The sequence below is a fragment of the Homarus americanus genome, unplaced genomic scaffold, assembly GCF_018991925.1.
Source record: "Homarus americanus isolate GMGI-L3 unplaced genomic scaffold, GMGI_Hamer_2.0 scaffold21, whole genome shotgun sequence".
Taxonomy (NCBI): Eukaryota; Metazoa; Arthropoda; class Malacostraca; order Decapoda; family Nephropidae; genus Homarus; species Homarus americanus.
The window spans coordinates 39,476-64,068 of NW_024718513.1; the positions used below are offsets into that span (position 1 = coordinate 39,476).

At 39.8% G+C, this 24,593-nt stretch overlaps 1 protein-coding gene across 4 annotated transcripts in view; it reads right to left on the bottom strand.

Annotated features, from left to right (window-relative positions):
- Window positions 1–24,593, bottom strand: part of LOC121859683 (complexin-like) — a 153,574-nt gene that overhangs the window by 28,143 nt on the left and 100,838 nt on the right. The window lies entirely within an intron of this gene.

Sequence of the window (24,593 nt, forward strand, 5' to 3'; positions counted from 1 at the left end):
TGTTTAAACTGTCGCGATTTATTTTTTGTGTGAATACGTCGACTCTCCTCGTTAAAACTCCGCAGCATGTGTGTGTGTGGCAGTGAGATCATGACTATATGTATACTTGAATATGAATTAAGTATATTAGATATCATCCAGAAAGTTCAATTTATAAAGATGAAAGTGAAAATGAAAACGAACAATGTAGTGAAATATATAATAAACTAAACGCCCGTGTTTAAATATTGTGTCATAAAACGTTTCCACGAACTAAATTAATTTCTCGTCATGAAGGTTTATCAAGAAGAATAATTTAGCGGTAATTTGGAAAGATAAAATGGAAATTGGTGACAAAAAAGAAAATTTTGAATACAAAGAGCTAAAATATATGAAGGGATTTACAGTTGGTGCAAAAAAATATTTAACCTATAGGAAATTTTATCAAAGAGCGGACGTCGTCACTCTTATAGCTGTAAAACAAAAAAAGAGAATATTTAGTCAAATCAGAATTAAATTTAGTCAAATGAAAGTTGAAAATAGTCAAACGAGAATAGCAAATCAGTCAAACGAGTCCAAAATCAGTTAAACGAGGATAAAAAACCAGTCACGCGAGAGTGAAAAAGTCAAAATAGAGTAAAAAAGTCAAATGAGAGTAAAAAATCAGTCAACCGAACGTAAGTCAGTCAAATGAGAGAACAAAATATCTTACCTTGATAAACATCGAAATATAACAATAAAGACGCTACATTAAGTTGCTCCTATGTGAAGATAAACAATGGGCCTTACGTAAGCCTGGTACACACACACACACACACAAAACGTAAACACCTAGAAAAAGTGCAAAAGAGGGCATGCAAGATTATTCTCTCCCCTTCCTACTCCACATATCAAGAAGCGCTCAACACACTGACCCTTTCGACTCTCACTGACCATCATCACGACCTCATCTGCAAATTTGGTAAGAAGCTTCTACACCATCCTCGACACCGGCTCCTACTACCACCTGAGATCCCTAGCCCGAGAATTGCTGTTCGACACCACAACCGCATCCAGCCCATACGTGCACGAACTGATCGCTATAAGAACAGCCCAGTCCCAACCATTGTAAAATTATCAATAACTTGTAATAAACCAGTGTATTCACTCCCAGTAAACACTACTTCTTGCACTGTCACTATGTTGAAATGAACTGTAGTTTGAGCTTTTCCCCATCTAGTTATTATATATCTTATTTGTGTCACTTATGTTGCTTGTATATTATTTGTAATTCGAAACCCATTCCCCAAATATGTAACTGTATATTTTCAGCCTTCTGGCTGCCAAGCTCTTTCAATAAACCGTTAATTATTATTATTATTATTTAGGACACGGAAACCTACACACAGTATAGTTTGTCACGGTCGAGTCAACACACACAGCTCGCACATCACACAGCCCGACCAATAGCAAGTCTCCGTGGTCTCCGTGTGTTTCCTACGAGGCTTTAGCATGTGTTTAGTGACCATAAATTGAAGTTAATTATATGAAACTATGATGCCATCTGTCTAGGGATTATCTAAATTTTAGGGATTATGAAACGGTGAGTATATGTCATGTATAGAGATGATCTGTGCTATGTGTAGGGATTATATACCTCTGTGCTATGTACTTCCTCCACAAAAGGATCTATAATTAGTGAAGGATTATATACAGCTCCTCCCCGACTTACGATGGGGTTAGGGACCCAAATCCAAGTCGTAACTGTTAAATCTAACAGTTGTAATTTATCTTTAAGAAATGAAAGTAGGTCTTTCACAGGTACTCTAGTGAACAGTGAATTTACATCAAATTGATATAGTTATGCGTAACTGACAATGTGTTTAGAGCAAATGGTAAGTTCTACAAGCAAACATTTGGCATGAGCATGGGTAATTGTCTTTCTGCTCCTCGTGCCTGTATTTATATGGAGTTTTTTGAGGCTAGATTACTACCCAATATTGTGGACTTTATTCCTCCATGGTATAGATATGTAGATGATGTTCTTTGTCCTTGGCCTAGAAACAGTGACCCATCGTAATTTTTAGACAAGCTTTATGATATTGTCCCAAGTATCACATTCAAAATTGAAAGAGAAATAAATGGATCCCTTCCATTCCTTGATATGCTTATCATGAGAAATGGCCAAAACTACAAATTTAAGGTATACAGAAAGCCCACACAGGTAGACAGTTTCATTCACTTTTTATCGAATCACCTGGAGTCTACCAAAATGTCAGTTTTTTCTGCTATGTTCCTAAGATGTCTGCGTATTTGTGACGCTGAATTTATTGACGATGAATTGAAACACATTCGTTCCATTGCACAAAAACTTGGGTACCCTTCTGTGTTTGTTGATCGTTGTTTTAAAAGCGCTAAAAAATCCTTTCATTCCTCTCAAACCAGACAAGTTCCTACACTTAAGAATATTTTGACTGCCCTATCGTAATGAATTTGTCAAGTTAGTTCGGTCCCTCAAACTACTAAATATTAATGTTGTTTTCAAGTATGACTCAACCATTACCAATATGTTAATAAAAAATAGCCCAAGTTTAAATGTAAATGGAAGTGATTATTGTATTCCATGTAGCAAATGTAATGGTAATTATGTAGGACAGACAGGAAAAACATCGCAGCTCAGAATCAGACAACATAAGTACAATATCAGAACAGCATCTGAAAGCAGTGCCCTGTTCGTTCATGTTAGGAATAATAATCATCCCATCGCTTGGGAAAAAAGCTTAGAAGTATTCAGATCATCTTGTGTCACAGAAAGACTTCTGGTTGAAGCTAGTTTGATTAAGGAATTAAAATCAATAAACCTTAGTGATGGTCAGTTCAAAACTGATATGTTACATAAATTTATTTGTCAGTGGCCCAAGGTTAAAAATGCTTTGAAAACCTTGGATCTAGATGTAGGATAGTTATTTAGTGGGTCCCTTATTTATATATATATATATATATATATATATATATATATATATATATATATATATATATATATATATATATATATATATATATATATATATATATATATATATATATATATATATATATATATACTCGTGGTATTATAAGGTATAGCCACGAATACCTTCTGGTTATCACAAATTTAAGTCGTAAGAAATGTTTGTAAATCCCTCGTGAGACCATAAAGTTTGATAAATAAATCTTATAAAATGATTAATAAATAAATTGTATGAAAGTTCTAAAGTTGTATAAGTTAATCAAATTCAGTTTCTTGTTTCCCACTTGCATTTACTGAATCTTCGTCTCTTTCATTTGTCCTCTCATTGTTTTTTTTTTCTATCGTAAAGAGAGGAAAAATAAATGAAACACATTATACACATTTTGCTAGGAATAAACTCCATAACCTTATGCAACGTCAAACAAAATTACATCACCTTAGAATCGATAATGGAGTTTGAGTCGCATTAAAAAGGGTGTTATGACTCCGGGTTAAGCTTCTGGCCGGTGTTTACCTCCCGCGGAGCTGGCGCCCGCCTCGCGTAATGAAACAGTGTTGCCATAACCTCGACTCTTTCAATTCCCCTCTTTGACATCCATTACCCACACCCACATACCGACAATCACAAAAACATAATTACTTTTTTACATTCATTCATAAATGTATGAAATAAATCTGAAAAATAATAAAAGAGATTTCAAATGATATGAAGATGGAAAAAGATAAAAAAATAGCTATGACATGATGTAAGCGGGGAGAAGATTTACTTGAAGCATGATGTGGTAAGACTGGTTTTTAAACCCTGGCGGTTCCTGCAGTCAGATTCATTTTATTTGTTCATATGGCAGCTTTAAAACGTTCCCGTGAATCTCAGATATTCCATTATGATGATTTTTTTTACACTGATTAATGTTTTACGATGGAGTTTACCCCTATAGGACTTAAACCAAAAAAAAGTGAGAGTTTCCTATTTACTTCAACGATACATCTACTGAGTGTGAAATCTAATATACTATAGGAATAGCCGTGTGTCTGTCTGTCTGTCTGCGTGTCTGTTCTGGGCAGCCAAAACGGCACAATTGTTTTTCATCAAACTTGGTGGAAAAATCGCAAAACAATCGTAGAGTGGAACAAACCTGGTCCCATGTCGATGGTTTCTTTAGGAAGGCATTAATTAACCATTTTATTTACGATGGAAAACCACGCAAGTCTACGAACTTGGTGCACCCTCATTCGCTGTACGCTAGCCAAGCACGAGCGTTCAAATTTTCACTGGGCACGAAGGTGCCCGCGATCACTTGTAACAACTATAACATACAACAAAACATATTCTTTAATCAGGAAGAACAATATGAGTTCTTTTATAACTAACTAAGGTTTATATTCAGGCGTATACGTATATTATATGCTTGTAATACCTACAAGTTACTGCAACACACACACACACACACACACACACACACACACACACACACACACACACACACACACACACACACAGAATTTCGTTTTCTAATAAATGTAGTCTTATTCACGTTTTCTGTTAGGCATTTTCTTGCATTTTGATATAACACAAATCAAGATGTTAGCCTGAAGGAATGAAGACTAGACATCACCTGGCCAAGACATGTTCAGTTGCATGTCTTGTGATGTAACTTGGATGGCTGTAATGTGATAATATTGGTGTGGAAAATAGGCGTCTGTATGGCTATTTTAAATGTAGTTTGGGTGGCTATATTTTAAATAATATGGGTGGTTATTTTATACAGGGTATATCATATAGGTGACTAAATTTAAAGTAATATGGATGACTACCTTATTTTATTGTGGATGGCTATTTTAATGTATAACATAGTTCTAATTTTAATATAATCAAAATGCTATTTTATATGAAATGTAGATGATTGATTTTAACGAAATACGATTTGTTCTGAGTGAAATAAATAGTTTTATTTCAAAGATAATAAGGAGGTTTTATCTGAATGTATTTAGTGTGGTATTCATAAAGAAATATAGGCAAGCTCTATTTAATATAATATGGATGACTATTTAATATCAGCCAATTCATTAAGTCAATACAGTAATATGTCGACCTTATTTGTTGATTATGTAAAATACTTGGAATAGTCGAGAGAGCCACATATATTACCTTTTATTTTAGCCGCCAGAAATATAAAATAAAAGTCATAATTTGTTTCAATATTGTTGGGAGAATATAGATCATGGTATTGCCATGTTAATTCCTAAATCTGATTATTGCAATGCAATTGACGGAATTGTGATGCTGCAATAAGAGTTTCTTTCATCGAGTATAATATATTGTTCCCGGGTGTCCCTTCAGTTAGGTTCTCTTTCATATATGATTTCTTGATTGTTGGAGAAAGTTGAAGTATAAAACCCCGTAAAATTATTGTTACTTTGCAATTTGAAACGCTTCTTGAAATTCTGATATATTCTCCAGTGCATCGTCATATGCTGATATGCCTGCTTGGTAGTATTCAAATGTACACAATACATGTACTGTAATCATAAGATATCTGTAGAAGTAAATATTAAATTACGTCATTTTGAAATTCTGGCAGCTGTCTGCACGAAAGTGTTCCCATATAATTTTATGCACAAAATATATAATAGTGCATACCAATACCTGCGGTCGATTGCACCAAACGTACCTAAACGAGTGAACTAACACTGCTCACAGAATCAGAAACCACATCGATCCCATGGGTAATGATACTTTTTGGAGGGGACTGTATGCTGCTCTAAATTCTTATAAAAACGTCCTCGTTTCAAGAGGGAGACAGACACACAGAGAGGGATTACTGTACTTACTTACTGATTCAATTTAGCATTTGTGTCGTGTTTCACTTATTCTACATCGTTTACTCAGGAAAAAAATACGAGAAAAAAAGATGGCAATGAATGATTGTGTGTAATTACTTGCATTGATAGGCCTATATCTCCTTGTCACTTTAGACAACTACCAGACGGGGTGATTAAGTTGGAAGGGGTGGTGAGGGTGGTAGGGGCGGTAGGAGGGACTTAGAGGGTGGAGGAGGTAACGAAACACTGGTGATAGTTGGAACACGTAACAAGAGACCTCATCCTGATATAAGGTGATGATGGTCAGGTGGAATAACGCGTGAAGCTGTAATCCCTATACAGTCTTAATTCTATAACAAAATAAGCAAATAATAAAAGTGTAGTGTAGATCCTCGGCGCTTTTGTTTGATCTATGTTACTGTAACATTCCTGTACCATTAAACAATTAAAGACAAAATACAAGAGTAAATACAGAAAGCAAATCTGTTTTTGTGTTTGTAATTTCCGTTGAATTTATATCCTGTACTGTCCTTACTTTCTCACTCACACTCAAACTGAATACAATACCCTCACACACCTTTGGGGAAGTCATAAGACACATTATTTCTCCACAAACTACATTCCACGTTTCAATTACCACAACTACGTCTATTTCCTCTTCTGTAAGTAAAACATAAACACTTCTACGTGTTTTACACTTAAAAAAAAAGAAATAAGTGAAAAATAACCTGTCGTAAAATCACGGGCCTTTGACTTTGAGGTCTTTAGTTTGTTGTTTCCCTAACTTGTGGGTGGGGGGAGGGGGGGGGGGCTGGGGGGGAGTTATGTCTTTGATGAACACTCGTAAGACATCCAGGAACTAATATTTTTGTGTGTTATCTTAAAACTCTCTCTCTCTCTCTCTCTCTCTCTCTCTCTCTCTCTCTCACACACACCAATTAAATATTCGTCAAAAAATCTGTAAAAAAAAGTACTGCCACTTTTTCAGGCAAGAGACCACCACCACACCTTGCTTCAGGTCACGTGGACAGTCGAGTCTTCATTGTTTTTCTTTTATTCTTTCCAGACAGATCAAGTTTGTCCCCCTGGCTTGTAATTCCCCATCAACCTTTAAGTGTTTTATAGACGAGGTCCTTCCCTCTTCCCTCTGTCCAATATGTTCCCTTTAACTCCATTTCTTTCTTTCTCTTACGTTGTGCTTCGTCTTCATTTTCGTCGTCTTCTCCTTCCTATCTTCTCTCTACATTCCTCCTCCTCCATAGCTTCCCCCAAGGTCTCCTCTCTTCCTCTGCCTTTCCTCATATCTTCCTCCAAGCTTCTTCTTTCTCCTCTTCCTCCTCCTACTTCCTCCTCTTCCTCCTCCTACTTCCTCCTCTTTCCCCCATCATCAATGAACGAGTCTTCCAATTTATTCTCCATTTTTCATTTTTACCTTTAATCTTAAATCTCTTTATTAAATCTGCTTTTCCCCTAAATCTTCCCTCCACTCCTTTACTCCCCCCATCAACGCCTCTCAAATTCCCCAAACCTCCTCTTTACACCTTACACTTCCCACCAATTCCCCCTACACGTTCCCCCATCTTTCCCTCACCTTCCCCTCCACCACCCTATATTCTCTTGCACATTCCCTTTACACACTCCACCCCACCTCCTCTCACACCATTCCATCCACCACCCCCTCCATTCTAGGTGACAGAAGGGAGGGGTCAGGGGGCCATAATATTCACCACTACTCACATAAACAGGATATCATCGGCTTTATTACAGCAGGAATTACCAAGAGCTCTTTACTACAATGTGGTCGCCGTGCCTGTCACCGTGGCAACGAGCAGTCAGATACAGCAGTATTGTACTTCCCTGCCATGCATGCTCAGTGGGGAAGATTACAACAACGATAAGTAACGCTCACGATTCATGTTGTAGCTATCATGCTCAGGAATGGTGGCAGGATAGTGACAGGTGAAGCTCTCGTCCATGTATCGTAGCTAAGGCGATAAATTCCCCCCACCCTCTCCCCTGACACCTACCCTCTTTTGGTGGAGTACCGTGTTGTTTGTTTCAGCACGCACCCTGGGCTAATTTTAGAGCGGAGATGGATTGTGGTTTTTACAGAGTCATGCATGGCGCGCACACACACACACACACACACACACACACACACACACACACACACATAGTTCTCGCGTCCCTCCCTGGGCTTGATAACGAGGCGACACAGCCAACAACGAGAACTATTTAAAGCGGCCGTGACGGACACTAGCTGGTCAATAACTGAACCAGCTGGAGACGAGGAGGTGATAAATAGACAGATGGTTACGTTTAAATTACACACTTCAATAACCATCTATTAAAATTACAGGTAATACGTGTTACCTGTCGTGTCTAATACGTCATACATAATGTTGTTATTGTTGTTATTCTTCTCATCTCATTTATCTCTATCATAATATAAATCGAATGTAAACTCATGTGCAATATGTATTTATATATTAATAGGAATATAATGAATAGATATTTAGCATGAATAAGATTGGGTAAAAATGAAGAAAAATTAATTATATTATGTAAAAAGAGAAAACATTTGTAGACATTGACTTAAACTAACGCAACGCAGAGTAGTGAAATAATAATTGAACGAAATGTAAAGAAAAATACGACAAGAATGAACTATAACGAGTGAAAAAAGATAACAGATTTTCACAAGGAATTCAGCAACACAGACGAGGACAAGGCCACCACAAGCAACACTTACAAGGACAAGGCCACCACAAGCAACACACAGACGAGGACGAGACCACCACAAGCAACACACAGTCGAGAACGAGGCCACCACAAGCAACACAGACGAGGAAGAGGCCACCACAAGCAACACGGACGAGACCATCACAAGCAACACAGACGAGGACAAGGCCACCACAAGCAACACAGTCGAGAACGAGGCCACCACAAGCAACACAGACGAGGACAAGGCCACACAGCAACGAGGACGAGACTCACCACAAGCAACACAGTCGAGAACGAGGCCACCACACGCAACACACAGACGAGAACGAGACCATCACAAGCAACACAGACGAGGACAAGAACGCAACACAGACGACAACGAGACCATCACAAGCAACACAGACGAGAACAAGCAACACTTATAACAACGTAAACTTTCTCGCTAAAGGAGAATTTTTTTGTAAGACTTTGTAATAAGGAAATATGAGTCTAATGTGAGATGCAGAAGTTGTTCGTCGTCTAGTGTTGAGGTTGTCTGTCTGTCTATCCTGTCTGTCTCTTTGTCTGTGTCTGTCTATCTGTCTTTCTCTTTCCTTCTATCCGTCTTTCTCTCTCTTACCTGTCCCTCTCTCTCACTTGTCTGTTTCTCTTTCCTCCTCCTCCTCCTCTCTCTCTCTCTCTCTCTCTAAAATATTCACTATCTACCTGGCTAACACCTTTACCTATCACAATCTATCTACATCATCATCATCATCATCAACAAACTTCAGAGTTGAGTAGCTGTAGTAATAATGACACAAGTTATTTGGTATAGCAATAATGATAAAATTCGATGATTGTGATAAACTTTACATGAGAATAAATTTTTACAAATATAGCTTCCATTTCGTAATTAAACGTTTAATAACCGGAAGAATATATAGCATGTAATTACGAATGTGTTTATTTTTAATTACAGGTATGGCAATATATCAATAATTACATAACAGGTGTGAAAATCTTATCTTCTTTATGTTACAGTACCTCACTTGTATTAAAAACTACAATCATACTTTAATTATCGCACAGGTAATTATTACACAGGTAGATTGAGTCTAATTAACCCATCAGGTTCTCCTTAACACCGGGGGAGGGGGTCTACCGTTATGAATTATTACCCCGTTAATGAGTTAAGTGACTAGATAACGCAGGTAAGTGTCAAGTACAGGTGTAGTTAATGGTATTACTTGACCAGTGTAGGATATCTATTTGAGGTGTTAAGAGAAAATTTATTGAAATACACTAAAATCAAACACAATTTAATGTAAATATAAATATAAATATATATATATATATATATATATATATATATATATATATATATATATATATATATACATATATATATATATATATATATATTTTTTTTTTATAATTGAAAAGTAAAAGATAAATTTAATATATGAGTTTATTTATATTTGTTTATTAAATTAGGTTCATATATCAAGGTTACAATGGACAGAACATCCAGGTTACAGTAAGGTTTGGGAGTTTTATTTACAGGTCGTGTTGGTCTGGAGGTTATGAACGTCCCACGATCATTAGTCAAGTGTCTGTCTGTCTGTCTTTTATATTTCAATGTCTTTCTTCTTTCTCTTGTTGTCTCTCCTTTTCTGCTTCGGTATTGAGTGAGTGAGTGAGTGTGTGTAATAATAATAATAATAATAATAATAATAATAATAATAATAATAATAATAATAATAATAATAAACGGTTTATTAATAGAGTTGCAGCCGGTGGCTGAAAATATACAGACTTACATTTGATTTAGGCATAAATATATAATATGCATTGAATACATTTACAGGGCTGTACAGTACATAAATCAGGAGTTGTTTATTATTTTAACAATAGATGGGATGGTGCTGTTCTTATATCTATCGGTGCGGGCTCTTATGGGCTGAATTTTGTTGTAGTGGCGGACTGCGCGAGTTGGGTGGGGGGCTGCAGGTGGCAGGAGGTGGCGATGACGAGGGTTGTGCAGTAGTCCACTGCCAAACCTTTCCAGTGCTTGGTGGTGGAGGTCACTGAGGGATGGCATTTCCAGGGTGGAGAGAGCGTTGGTGTGTGTGTGTGTGTGTGTGTGTGTTTCTATGCATATTCAGGTATGGTCCAACGAATTCAATTGCATACAGCTGTGCACATTAGCCGAGGTATACACGCCCACAGAGAGAGAGAGAGAGAGAGAGAGGTGTGACCCGACTCAACGCTCTATATCCAGAAAGCAAAAAAATGAGTCATAATTTAACCTTATAGTTTAGTGTAATGTCTTTATATAACAATATGGCGGACTAATAAATCACAGAAGTAATATTCCTGGCGGCAGTTTTACCAGAGTCATGAACATTATATCTACGATTAAATGTAACTTATTATGCTTACAAAAATAATGGTTCTCTCCCCGTCTCTCTCTCTCTCTCTTTCTCTCGCTTGATTAGTTTTCAAGATATTTTCACTTGAGCGAATACCTTTAGTGAGACTCGAATTTATATGTTATATCACCTGAAAAATGAACACACACACACACACACACACACATGGACACTTTGATCGTTCATGCATTTTCTTTTAGATAATTTCATGAAAGGGAAAACATTTACTCTGACTCCAGCTTTTAGTTAAATGAATAAACTTCATCTCTCTTCTTGCATAAACCAATTACTAAACCAATTAAATGAATGTTTTTCTTCGTTTATGTACTGATGGTAATGTGATAAATTAAACACACACATACACACACTATCTTGACCTATCCGGCGCTGCTCCAGAGGTCAACCAACTGTAATGTTGGCCCACTCCCCAACTACCTCACCTCAACCCCTCCTCCCCACTGGAATAGCAGCAAGTTCTCGCCACAAGGAGTAAAAATAACGTTAAACAGTGCGGTCCCATAAACCCAACAACAAGCAGTGATGTGTTAATCTGTTCACGATACGAAGATTTGAGTAAGTGAGGTCCTGTGACACGTGTCCCCATGATGACTTCGAGTAGTGAATGAGTTGCTACATCGTTTTCTTTCTCTAATGAACTTTTTCACTAAACCTTCGGCGCCTGACGGATGGGTGAGGGAGTGTTAGTTTATGCCTCTGAAACCGGGTCAGTTCAAGGCTGAAAATAATGATCGTGCGAGTTTCTGAGGATTGCGGCAGTGTGAGGCTATGAAGATTCCCAACAGCGAGCCCCTATTCCCCCATCCCTCCCTCTCCCAACACCTATCCTTCCACCCCCTCCCCTGCCACACCCAAGACCCAACTATGCAATATAGATGCAGATCCCTCGCCTGCCTCCTCCTCCTCCTAGCATTCTTCCCTTTCACTTAACCACACGCCAACCCCAGTCACCCTCTTCATCCTTCCGTCAACCACATGCCAACATCAGTCACCTCCCCGTCAACCACACGCCAACCTCAGTCACCCTCCTCATCCTTCCGTCAACCACATGCCAACATCAGTCACCTCCCCGTCAACCACACGCCAACCTCAGTCACCCTCCTCATCCTTCCGTCAACCACATGCCAACATCAGTCACCTTCCCGTCAACCACACGCCAACCTCAGTCACCCTCCTCATCCTTCCGTCAACCACATGCCAACATCAGTCACCCTTCCGTCAACCACAAATCAACCTCAGTCACCCTCCTCACCCTTCCGTCAAACACAACTCCCATCACCTGAACCCCACCCATCTGTCCCATATTTTCCACCTCATAACAACCTCAGCCAACCTTCCTATCCCGTTCCATCAACCGTCAACTATACACACACCATAGCCTAGTCTTCTTCCACCACTTTCTCTCCCTTCCCTTCCTTTCCCTTCCCCCTTTCCGCCAGCAAGAGGGGCTCAACCTATCGACCAGCTACCTTCTCTCTCACACAGTCTGAAGAAAAGATCCTGATTGCTTTTCCTGTTTTTTTTTTTCGCTTTCTCACTGTACCCTACACATTCCTCTTGTTCTTCTTTGCCACACTTACATAGTACTCGGCACCCAACACCCCTCCCCTCCCTCCCTCTTCTTCTTCGCCTTAATCACATAAAACCCCAAAACACAACCATCTTCCTCCTCACCAGCCTCCTCGCCCACACTACATTCAGCGATACATCCAGCCACAATGCACCTCGTCACTTGTCACCCTTATAGACCAAACATTACCTCCACACAGGTAATCAGTCTCTTTATCCTCTTTCGGCATAGTTACCTCCTCCATCTATTTACTATAGGTCTATCTCTCACACGCCCCATTTCCTCCCTTCCAAACTCATTCTAAAGTCTTCCTCTTTCTCTTCTTGCTCCTCCTCCTCTTCCTTCTTATCCCTTCACGTTATTCCCTAATCCATTCCTTCACTCAGCCTACAGCGGTTACATCCTGAGCTCTAGTCCTGGCCTGAAATATAGGTAGGAACGATGCTATCCAGTATGACCCTACTTAACATCTCATTAGGTTTCCTCTGGTTACTCCTGTTTCCTCCTGTACTAGCACTGGGAAAGTCCATTACAAAGCAACTAAGAACAGAACCAACCACCTGAACGACTAGTAACTAACAATCTTGGTCGTATAAAGTAACATGAAAGAAGATAGTGTGAATGAGGTCTTATTAAGTCACCAAGACAACTCAGCCTCACACCAGCATCTGACAACATCCGAGAATCATACCAGTGATGTGTAATTTCGAGGCCCATTGAGAGGATTGTGAAAAGTTTGGGACGGTGATGATCAGGAGGAGGCGCTAAAAGTGTGTGTGTGTGTGTGTGGAGGAAGAGGAGGGGGAGGAGGAGGAGGAGAAGAAAGAGGAGGAGGAAGAGAAGAAAAATGAGTAGGAGGAGGAAAGGAAGGGCAAATAAATAGAATAAAAATAATATAAAATGGTAGGAATAAACGAAAGAAAAAAACAGAAAACTAAAACAAAAATACGAAGAGAAAAACAGAAAACTAACAACTGTGATAAAAACATAAACATTAAAATAAAAACACAACAGAAACAAAATGTTACAAAAATGAGACACAATGTTGAGAAATAACAAGAACAATATACTGAGACATCATATCATGGTGAGAGAGAATTATACAGTATATATTAGGGGTAAAATAGGCAACAAAAATGGGTAAATAAAACAAACAGTAAACAATGAGAAATAGAAAAAAGGTGATAAAATAATACTCATAGTAAAGTAAGAGAGTAAAGAATATTAAAAGTGGAAAAAATAAAAATAAAAAAAGCTTAGAACAACATAAATATCAAGAGAAAAAAGTGAGAGAGAAAACTGGAAACAAATAAACAAACGTGAAAAATTGAATTACATACGAGAGAGAGAGAGAGAGAGAGAGAGAGAGAGAGAGAGAGAGAGAGCAAACAAAACCAGAGTTAAAAATATCAACATTTTTAGAGGTTGGGTCTATTGTATTAAAATTATGAGGCGAGTGACACGAGAAAAAAAAATTATAATGAAAAAAAAAATTATATGATCTTGTTGGATGTAATTCCCGAGTTCATGAATAATATACCTTGGAGGGACACCTTAGGTTGTTTTTGTTGTCTCACATGGTTAATTTCACAGGTACCTGGATCCACACACACCTGAGAGCCCCCCCCCCCCAACCCCGACCCTCACATCATGGGAGGTCAAATTGAACGATATAAATCCATAAATTGTGATGAGTAAGATCAATGTGGCGATAAGGTAACTCTCGATCGTTGTTTCATAATGTGTGGTGTCGACATCTTTCTGTGTCCGGTGTCCAGGAGAAAAGAAACTCAAGACGGGGTATGTAGGGAGGGAGGTGGGGGGAGGGAGGATGGAGGGGTAGGGAAGAAGGGAGGTGGTGGAGAAGGGATGTGGAGGAGAAGGGAGGTGGACGAGGGAGTTGGGAGTAGAAGGGAGGTGGGGGAGGGGGAGGAGATAGAAAAGGGGGGAAAGGTAGGGTCTATTTTCGGTTACCGTTAATTACCTCAGGAATTTTCACTTCACTATCCACCGCCCCTTCTCCCACTTCCAATTGCGGCCCTAAATTGTTGGCCTCCGTGGGTTGCCGTAGGGATCCTTATCACGACCCACGACCCACTCCTGCTTACGGAGACAAAGAGCATTACAAGGTCGAGAGGACATCGTTGTTTTAGACTACCAGGGATCCACCACTACGCTTCTCCCGCCTGCGGTGACAAATGTACTGGGAAAAAAAAAAACCCAAAGGAGAGACAGTATCTTCATAGGTGCCGCACGATCCTCCAGAAGGGTGTCAGTGGAGAGACGAGCGACGGGGAGGTAATGAGGGGAGTCTTGTGTACTTTTTGTCTGGTCCACGTCAGTCTGTCTGTGTCTTTATCTCTCTCTGTCCTGGTGTCCGTCTATATGGAAATATCTCTCATCTATTTTTTTATATTTTTAACTCACTCTCTCTCTCTCTCTCTCTCTCTCTCTCTTTTTACCCGCCATTTGCTCGTTTCCAACACAACACACATTCCCTACTCCACTTTACCCCTCATATCTCTCTCTTCACCTCCACTTGCAGCCCTCCCCCCGTTACACTCACCATCATTCACCCTCCCTCCTTCATTCTTCTTCTCCTTTTCCCCCTCACCATCGCTACCCTCTGCCAATACTCGACCAGTCAGGACCCTATATCGCCTAATGGTGCCAGACCTAAATCAGGGATCCCTCACTGGGCCATACGTCTGCCCCCCGCCGAAATTCCAGGGTCTTTGGGTCGTACCTCACGGAATTTCAATCGAGATCTCATATGCTCAACTTTTGTGAGGTTTTGTGAGGAGGGGGTGTCTGGTTGATGAATGGCGTTGGTCTTCTCTCTCTTTCTCTATCTCTCTCTGTTTGTCCGTTTTATGTGATTATCATTCCATCTGACTTTCCAATTATCTTTAAGTCTTACGATTTCTCTGTTTCTATCGTATTTTGCTCCAATGATGTGATGTTCATTAATTGTCTATATAAAGTTTACCAACATGATTATTCTTATGTAAAAAAATAAAACAATTGTTTCAAAAAAAATAATCGACATATATTGAAATTATCAGTACGGTGCAATGATCCTTAAGACTCACGATACATATATAACTAGACTATATGACAGTACTCCTGGATGAAGTCTTCCCCCCTAGACCTCCACATTCTCCTCCTACCTTAAGCCTCGCCTATGCCTTCAGTACCCCCCAAACTTCATCTACTAATATGGAAACTTATGTCTTCCTGGGACCATTCTTGTCACTTGGAATCCAATCTAAGAGTCTCCTTGGCCCTCTTTTGGTCTGTTGCTCTCACGGTATGGTCAGTCTACCACCATTTCATTACCTTGAGGAAATATCTGGAGATTTTAACTCAACCACTTTCTTTTGCCTTTTCATCCACACTTCTTATGGTTATTGGTCATCATGCCATAATTCTTGGAGTAATCTGGTGTTCCTATAATATCCGTTATATCTCATCCATATATTTACTTCCTCAGCAACACGGTAGTGACTCAAGTAAATTCCACAAAGTAATAAAAACCTCCTTCACCGACACTGAACGACTTGGGAACTTTCTCCAATACTGTTGTAAGGAGTTGTGTGAGATGGTGTCAGCTTGCCGGTATGTCCTCTCTCAATTTCAATAATTTTCACAATCGTTGTATATCATGTTGGAAGAGATACCATTCTTGTATATATATAAAAAAAAAAAATAATAATAATGTAAGTTCCATCGATTTACTAGTTTTACAAGGCATTTACAACAGACACTTGCATTGTATATCATGTTTGAAGAGATACCATTGCTGTAAATAATAATAATAATGCAAGTTCCTTCGATTTACTAGTTTTACAAGTCATTTACAACAGATACTTGGAGTTATTGAGTCAAGAGCCTCTTCACAGACGGTAAACATGAAACACAATGGCAACTCATACTCAACAAGTCTATGGAATATTTCTTTGAGTGTGGATGATCTTTACCCTGAAGTCTGTTCGTAAGTACTTTGGTGAAGGCAAAAATATGTACAGGTATATGTGATGAAGGCTAATAATTGTTCGGTAGTTAAAATTATTCCTTTATCTAATTTTAATTTAGAATAAAGAATACAAAATTGTATTAGTCTATTTCTCTAGTACGTGTCTGTTAAATACAACTCATTATAATTCGTCTCATTACAATGTCAACAAGTGTTCTAGTTCTCGCCAGGTTTTTTTTCCCCCGTTATTCATATGTTTGATAGCTTGAGCCTCTTCTTGCACACACACACACAAACGCACACATACAAACACGACACAAAGATACACTCACGCACATACACACACGACACAAAGATACACTCACGCACACACCTAATTTGTCACCACTTGCTCTCATCGGATACCTGATTATGTAAGGATTTTTGTTTTGTTTTATTATTCAACTCTAAAGTATCCCTTGAGCTTCTTGTAGTTGTCCCTCCAGGTGAAGATTTACAGTAGGGATATAACTGTCGTGTGTGTAATAATAATAATAATAAACGGTTTATTAATAGAGTTGCAGTAGGTGGCTGAAAATATACAGACTTACATTTGATTTAGACATAATGATATGATATGCATTGAATACATTTACAGGGCTGTACAGTACATAAATCAGGAGTTGTTTATTATTTTAACAATAGATGGGATGGTGCTGTTCTTATATCTATCAGTGCAGGCTCTTATGGGCTGAATTTTGTTGTAGTGGCGAACTGCGCGAGTTGGGTGGGGGGCTGCAGGTGGCAGGAGGTGGCGATGACGAGGGTGGTGCAGTAGTCCACTGCCAAACCTTTCCAGTGCTTGGTGGTGGAGGTCACTGAGGGATGGCATTTCCAGGGTGGAGAGAGCGTTGTTGTAGCCGGAGTAGTCTGCGCCCAGCATGATTCTGCAGGCCCTTTTGTGTACCTTCTCTAGCTGACGTTGTTGGGTGGAGTTGAGAGAACACGACCAGGCTGGTGACGCATACGTTAGTTTGGGGAGAATAAAGGCGTTGTAGATGGTCCTCAGCTCTGGCGTGGGTGTCCCAAGTGACCTAAGTCGTCGTAGCATGTAGAGACGGTGTGTGTGTGTGTGTGTGTGTGTGTGTGTGTATTTGTCTTTGTCTGTCCGTAAAATTGTGTAAGAAAAAGGAGATAGGTTTGGTAGTGGTTGTTGTAGTTGTATTGGATGATATGGGTAAAACACACACACACACACACACACACACACACACACACACACACACACACATCATCAACATTTGTTTTCCATGGTGAATGTTGCTTCGCTTTCTATTCAAAATAAATAAATTCTTGTTTATTATTTTCAAAAGCATAATTGTAAAGCTGGACATTTTCCCTGGAGCCTCTACACATAGTTTGAACACAACCAAGTTTTCTCTCTGCGTCACGACACTCGCCGGCGGGGTGTAAGTATATCTGGGTAGAGAAGTAAAGTGTTGTCATTATACATCATTATATGTCTGTGTTGCTGAAGAAATATTGAAATACATATCATGAATCCTGACAGCGGGGTTTAAATGATATATCTATGTATTTATGTAAGTATATGTGTTACAGTATAGGTATTTCTGAAACACATTTACAGAAAGGGATTGGCTGTAGTGTTCATACTTAACATAAGCTTACGGAAGTGCTGAATAACTGAAAAAGAAGCTTAATACTCGGCTTTATACGCTTTAATTGCATGACGTTTATACCAGGTTGATATTGTAGCCACCAGCTTAAAATAAATAACTTGTCAACAATTTTATATTTTTTTTTCTCTTAATCTAGGATAAATAAAAATGAGAATAATATATATATATATATATTTACTTACAAATTTAAAGACGTTGACGATTAGAGTGTATGTGTGTGTATGTGTGTGTGTGTGTGTGTATGTGTGTGTGTGTGTGTGTGTGTGTGTGTATATGTGTGTGTGTGTGTGTGTATTAGTATGTGTGTTATATAAATTTAACACCCTATAAGCATCGTATTCAAAATCTCCCATCAGTATTCTCGGCTGTAAGAACGATATATTATGTACAATAAATCCCAGTCGGACAGCCGTGATATATGGCTGGCCAGACTTGAATACAGTTCCGACAGACAAGCTTGAAATCTTTATGGAATCGACATTGGATTTACATAGACACCGATGGAGGCTGAGGTGGACGGTGGATCATAAGTCAGGCGCTTCTGATCAACACAAAAGAAAAACATGGATTCTTAGGTTTAATATTCACACACACACACACACACGTACATGGACCTTTGCACTATAAGAGAGAGAGATTACCTCACCTACCGCCGCCGCTGCTCAATAATAATGTACAACACAACACCATCAAGGGTATATTATTAAAGAGGTCACAGCCAGAGGAGACGATTACGTTGATTACTTAAGTCTCTGGTGGCGACATAAATAAGGTGAGGAAACACACACACACACACACACACACACACACACACAATTCAACATATTCATATACATACATACAATATACAGTATATCCTTTACATATATATATATAATTCATAAGGTATACTTCCTATGTATATATTTCCTTATAAATGTTACCCGACGGATATAACTCCTGGGAGATACATTATTCCTCCCCAGAATATATTACAGGAGATATATTTCATAGCAGATGTGTTTTATAGGGAGTATAATCTCGGCTGAAATGAATATCCAAGCAAAGAATATTTCATGAGGGATCATTTTTTTTCCCTCTCTCTGACCCTCGTTGTCTTCCACTTCTCTTTATCCATTTTGTTCTGTCGATATATCTGTATCTATACCCGTCTCTCTTCGCCCCTTCTCCACGTCCCTCACCTTCTTCCTCCTCCTCCTCCTCACCTCCCTCCCCTCCTCACGTCCCTCCCCTCCTCACGTCCCTCCCCTCCTCACCTTCTCCCTCCTCACGCCCCTCACCTCCCTCCTCACCTCCTCCCCCTCCCCTCACCTCACCTTCCTCCCTCCTCACGCCCCTCACCTCTCTCTCCCCTCCTCACCTCTCTCTCCCCTCCCTCACCTCATCGTCAAAACATGGAGCCGTCAGAACGCGGATCTTGATATAACGACTACATTCAAATTTTCGCTTGAGACAAATCCTCTCACTAGGACGAGATCATAGAGATTCCCCAAGTACTGGTGACCCCTTCTTCACTATCACAGCCTGTAACCTGTACTATTCTTGCCCTGTAACTATCCTGTAACCTGTATTATCGAAGTCCTGAATTACCGTATAGCCAACTCCTAGACGAGCCTGTAGCATCCACTATGAGTCTTTATTGCTGCTTAACTTGTACTACTCACAACCTTTAAGCCTCAGTTATTCAGATATAGTTAATCCTACATTAGCCTGTATGCTGTATTCTACAATGTTCCTTCCTTATATCAACCTGTAATCTGTAATAATTTAACCCATAACCAAGCTGTAATCTATTCTCTCCAACAAAAAAACAAAAAACAACGCTCCCTAAACCCAAAGACAAAACAACATCAAAAATATCACAACCAGGCTGTCTTGATAACACCATGTTCCAGACCTCCACTAAAAACAAGATCATATAGATAATCAGCTACTCGTCTCAGCGTCATCTTCACCAAATGCTCTTGTTCTCGCTTCCTGGAAAGGCTGGAAGAAACTGAGAATACTTTTAAGGCGTTGTAAAATGGTGAGTCTGGGAGGTTTGGCCGCTGGATGGTGTATCTCATCGAAATTCCGAAAGACCTGATATCCGAGAGAGCATACTAAGCTGGATATTTGGGGAGGTATTCTGCTAGGATGGAAATTTGGGTAGGTATGGCTACTATAGAGTTATACGGTGCACTACCTATGGAAGATTTAACTATTGGAAGGGTATGATGGGAGATGAGGTGAGTTTTGGAAGGTCTGGATGCTGGAAGAGCGTATAAGAAGACCGAATTCTGTAGTATCTTGCCATCAGAAAGGAACGCTAGGGGAAATTCTTTAAGATTTGGTCATTATAAAGAGCAGAAGGTGGGAGTTATGGATGATGCTGTTACCGAGAGAATATAAAAGGTGTGAATCTTGGAAGATCTAGGCTATAGAAGGTGTACTCTGGAGGGGCTCTGGAAGATCTGACAGCTTGATGCTCGAAGTAAGTCGGTGATCTGGATATTGTGGTCATTAAGGCGGGTAGTTCTAGATGATGGGACTATTAGCAGACCACTAGAAGACGAAATTCTAGAAAATCTGATGCAACGAAGCAGCATTTTGGGAGATGTGGCTGGCCTCTGGATGGCCGTTGTAGAGAGAAGTTCTTGTAGGTCTGGATATTAGATCGACCTCGGTGGACGATAACTCTGCTAGGAAGCTGCCGCGGCAACGAGCCAGCAGCGACGCCGACCCGCAAACGAATGGCCTGCAGGAAATTGCTATGTCTCCCTTCCGCTTTTATCACACATCAACCATTTCGAATGTTACAGTGCAGCCAAAAGAACACCTCCACGCTATACGTAATGTGCTTTTAAGATCTTTCCCTTGTTGAACAGTGTTTATACCGGCATAGTTTTGATTACATGAGAGAAATACAATGTACTTTGCACTGGAAATCGGGAAGCTGAAGCAGAACGAACGGAAATGGTCTAGTGAGCGAAAGTTTGTGTGTTATCTCCCATTAGGCGGGAAGGTTCACAGTTGGACACTGGCCAAACTAAAAACATAAAAATCCAAGGCTATGTATTTTTGGGGAGGCTCAGAATAAAACGGTTGGATTCCACAGTTCGAATAGCCGAGATTCTCAACCAACAGAAAAAAACCTGTGAACTTCCACTGTGAGTTGGTCAGATCCAAACACTAATCATTTTAAAAGTGCAGTTACTTTTCTAGGTCAACAGCATTAACCATATCCCTAACGTGCATTCTACTTGACTAATGGCAGTGCAGTAGGTCCCATCACCAGCCTGGAGGTTTTTCTTGGCTAATATCTTGACCCTCATAAAAAGTCTCACGTTCTTCTTAGCCAATACGGAGTGGGGGTGAGAATACCTTATCCCCCTTATCCTTGGCCAGGGGCTATCAGGGTTCATGGGGCTCTCAGGGTTCATGGGTCTCTCAGGGTTCATGGGGCTCACAGGGTTCATGGGGCTCTCAGGGTTCATGGGTCTCTCAGGGTTCATGGGGCTCTCAGGGTTCATGGGGCTTTCAGGGTTCTTGGAGCTCTCAGGGATTAACTTGGCATGACATTTCAAGGAATAACCCAGACTATGTTATCGAGATTTGTCCGACGCTCAGTAGCAACACGGAGGGGATTAAGTAAGACGGGGATGCCAACGTTCCGAGATAGCGAGAGACTGATGGTGGTGGGAAGGGACTCCGTCGTTGATGAAGGGATACACTTAAGGGCAGCGCACGAACAAGTAAAGAGATCTATTATGTCTAATGCATCCTGGATGGGCTTTAAGTAATTCAATTTCTATCCTACCGAGGCAGGAGAGTGTGCTAAGTGTAGGCGTGTGGGGAGATGGGGGAAATTCATACGAAGTACAAGACGTAAAGCTGAGAAACAACAGATCGTAAAGTTGTGGAATAGCACATTATGTTCCGGAACGAGTCCACATTTACTCTCTCTATAACGTGGAAATAATGTCTTAAAATTACGTTTTGTAGGTCATATATAATTTTGTGAACTGGAAGAATATTCAACGACTGGCGTTTGTAAAGTATTTCTTGTGGCACCTAATGTTGTTTCGACGCGTCATCTTAGCAGCGCCATTGACTGTTTCCGTAATTGAGACTCCTAGCGACATTACACTCTGGTGGGTACAGTATATGACATCTTATTCATCCTAAGTTCCGTATTTCCTTCCCATTGTCAGCAAGAGATACAGATATTAATGGTCCATGTTAGTGTTTCCTTAGAGTTTCTGGGAAAGGATACTTGGTTGCCGAAGGATTTAGCAAAACAGTAATGTTAATGACCACACAAATAGGAGAACAGTGAAGGGCAGAACGAAAATCAAAGAAACTGGAAGAGATGAAAAAGAGAGATAAGACATTGTCAAAACCCAAGGTGAAAACATCCTTGGTTAAGAGTCATAAAAAAGATCAACTTCCCGAAACTTACGCACAACCCTCTCAACTTCCCCCCAAACACCTCAGATCACGAGCAAATGATACGACAAAGTGGGTTCCATCACTCATAAATTCCCTTACGACCTTCCTCCCAGCAGCCAGGAACAAAAAAACAAAAAAAAAACACACAAATATAATGTGTTTCCCCGACGGAAGATTTTGGTAATCGATTCCTCTCGGTCGGGTTCGATGGCCTGCGACGGAAAATTACATTCTGATGCTTTTTGCGAGTGATGGCGCGGGGATTATATTACTGCTGATGTTTTCTCGGTATTATGCTCTCTCTCTCTCTCTCTCTCTCTCTTATTCTCAGCATACACATTAGTTTAACGTACTTATCAGCTGGAGTTATATGCTACAATAATCCACTACTTTAAGATGTTAACATAGAAGCATCATAATAACAGTGATGCGTGAGTTTCTTCTTAACTTTTCACATATTACTTCTAACTCTCTTTAACTATCAAATCCAATACTTATATCTTACAATTTTCCCAGCATTTTTTTTTCGGGGATTCCTTCATCAGCCGTATTTTCCCAAAACCAATTCCTTAATTTGTCTAGCATTACGTATTTAACCATTATTTGATATATTTACTAGTTTTAATTACTGCTAATGAGTGTTTGTATTAACCTGGGATACAAGCTTAAAGACCATAGTTATTAAAAGGTAGTAATAACGTCCCTTACTGTGTTATCGTTGTATTAGTTATATCCTCCCTGTGATCACCTCTTGCCTCACCTGGCCCCACCTCCTCACACGCTCATTATCGGGAACTACGTCATTTATATTTTCACGATTTTTATTTATTACTGTTCGATGCTTGTCTTGTGTTACGGGTCTTTTACATTCCTCTTGTGTGTGTGTGTGTGTGTGTGTGTGTGTGTGTGTGTATACAGTATAGTTGTGCTTGAATGTGTATTTGAAGACACACACACACACACACACACACACACACACGTCACTTCCCATCCCACCCCTTCTCTTCCCTATACTCTCCTTCTCGACATTTTCATTCTCTATATCTCCTCGCAACTCTATAATATTTTACATACATTTTATTCTTCCCCTCCACCTCTCTTCTCACCCTTCTCTTCCTTTTCCTCTACTTTCCTCTCCCCCTCTCCTCCTCCTCCTCCCTAAGCCACGCCTCACAGCCTGCCGTCATCCCGTGTGCATCTCGCGTGCATTAATGAGAGGCGAAAGTAGTCGTGTTTTTCCTGGCTTGGATTACCTAAGCCTGAGCCATGAGGTCTCTGGGTATTTACTGCCTCGTGCATTGCCTTTGTTCACTCTCCAGGCTAATGCAGTGTCGCCCCTCAGCCTCATGAACACAATTCAAGGGATTTTTTTCTCGACATTTATGGCTGAATAACTTACGTCCTCTCGCTTGACATTCATGCAACATTTTCGAGGGCTTTTGTGTGTTGAGTTTCACTGTGACATTACCTCAGGGATTTGGGCATCAAAAAAAAACTTTGATGACAAAAATTTGGCGGGTGTTTGTTTGTTTAGGTCCTGACTATAATGAATGTTTGTTAAAGTTACTTGTGAAATGGCGTGCAGAGTTTCTAATATTTAAGCCTAGAATAGTTTTTATTTTGTACTCGATTTTAAAAGTTTTTAATATTTTTTTTCTTTTTTTTTAATAGACGTCCAGTGAGGGATGGTCACTTCCCTTACTGTAACAGAGAAAGAATATCCAATGTTGTTAAAAACCCAAGACGCTACTCTCTTCAACGTTGACTTTCCTCTTTATACATATACATAATTCAATCTATCTCTATTTATTTATATCGTTTTGTTAATAGCTACTAGTCGTCGACATTCAAAGCCTCGTTTGGTAGTCGCTTAGTCGCTGTCAGGTGGACGAATGGGTGCTGTAGGCCTCACAGTCTTCATCCCACACACCTGCTGTTAGTGTCAGCTGAGAGAGAGAGAGAGAGAGAGAGAGAGAGAGAGAGAGAGAGAGAG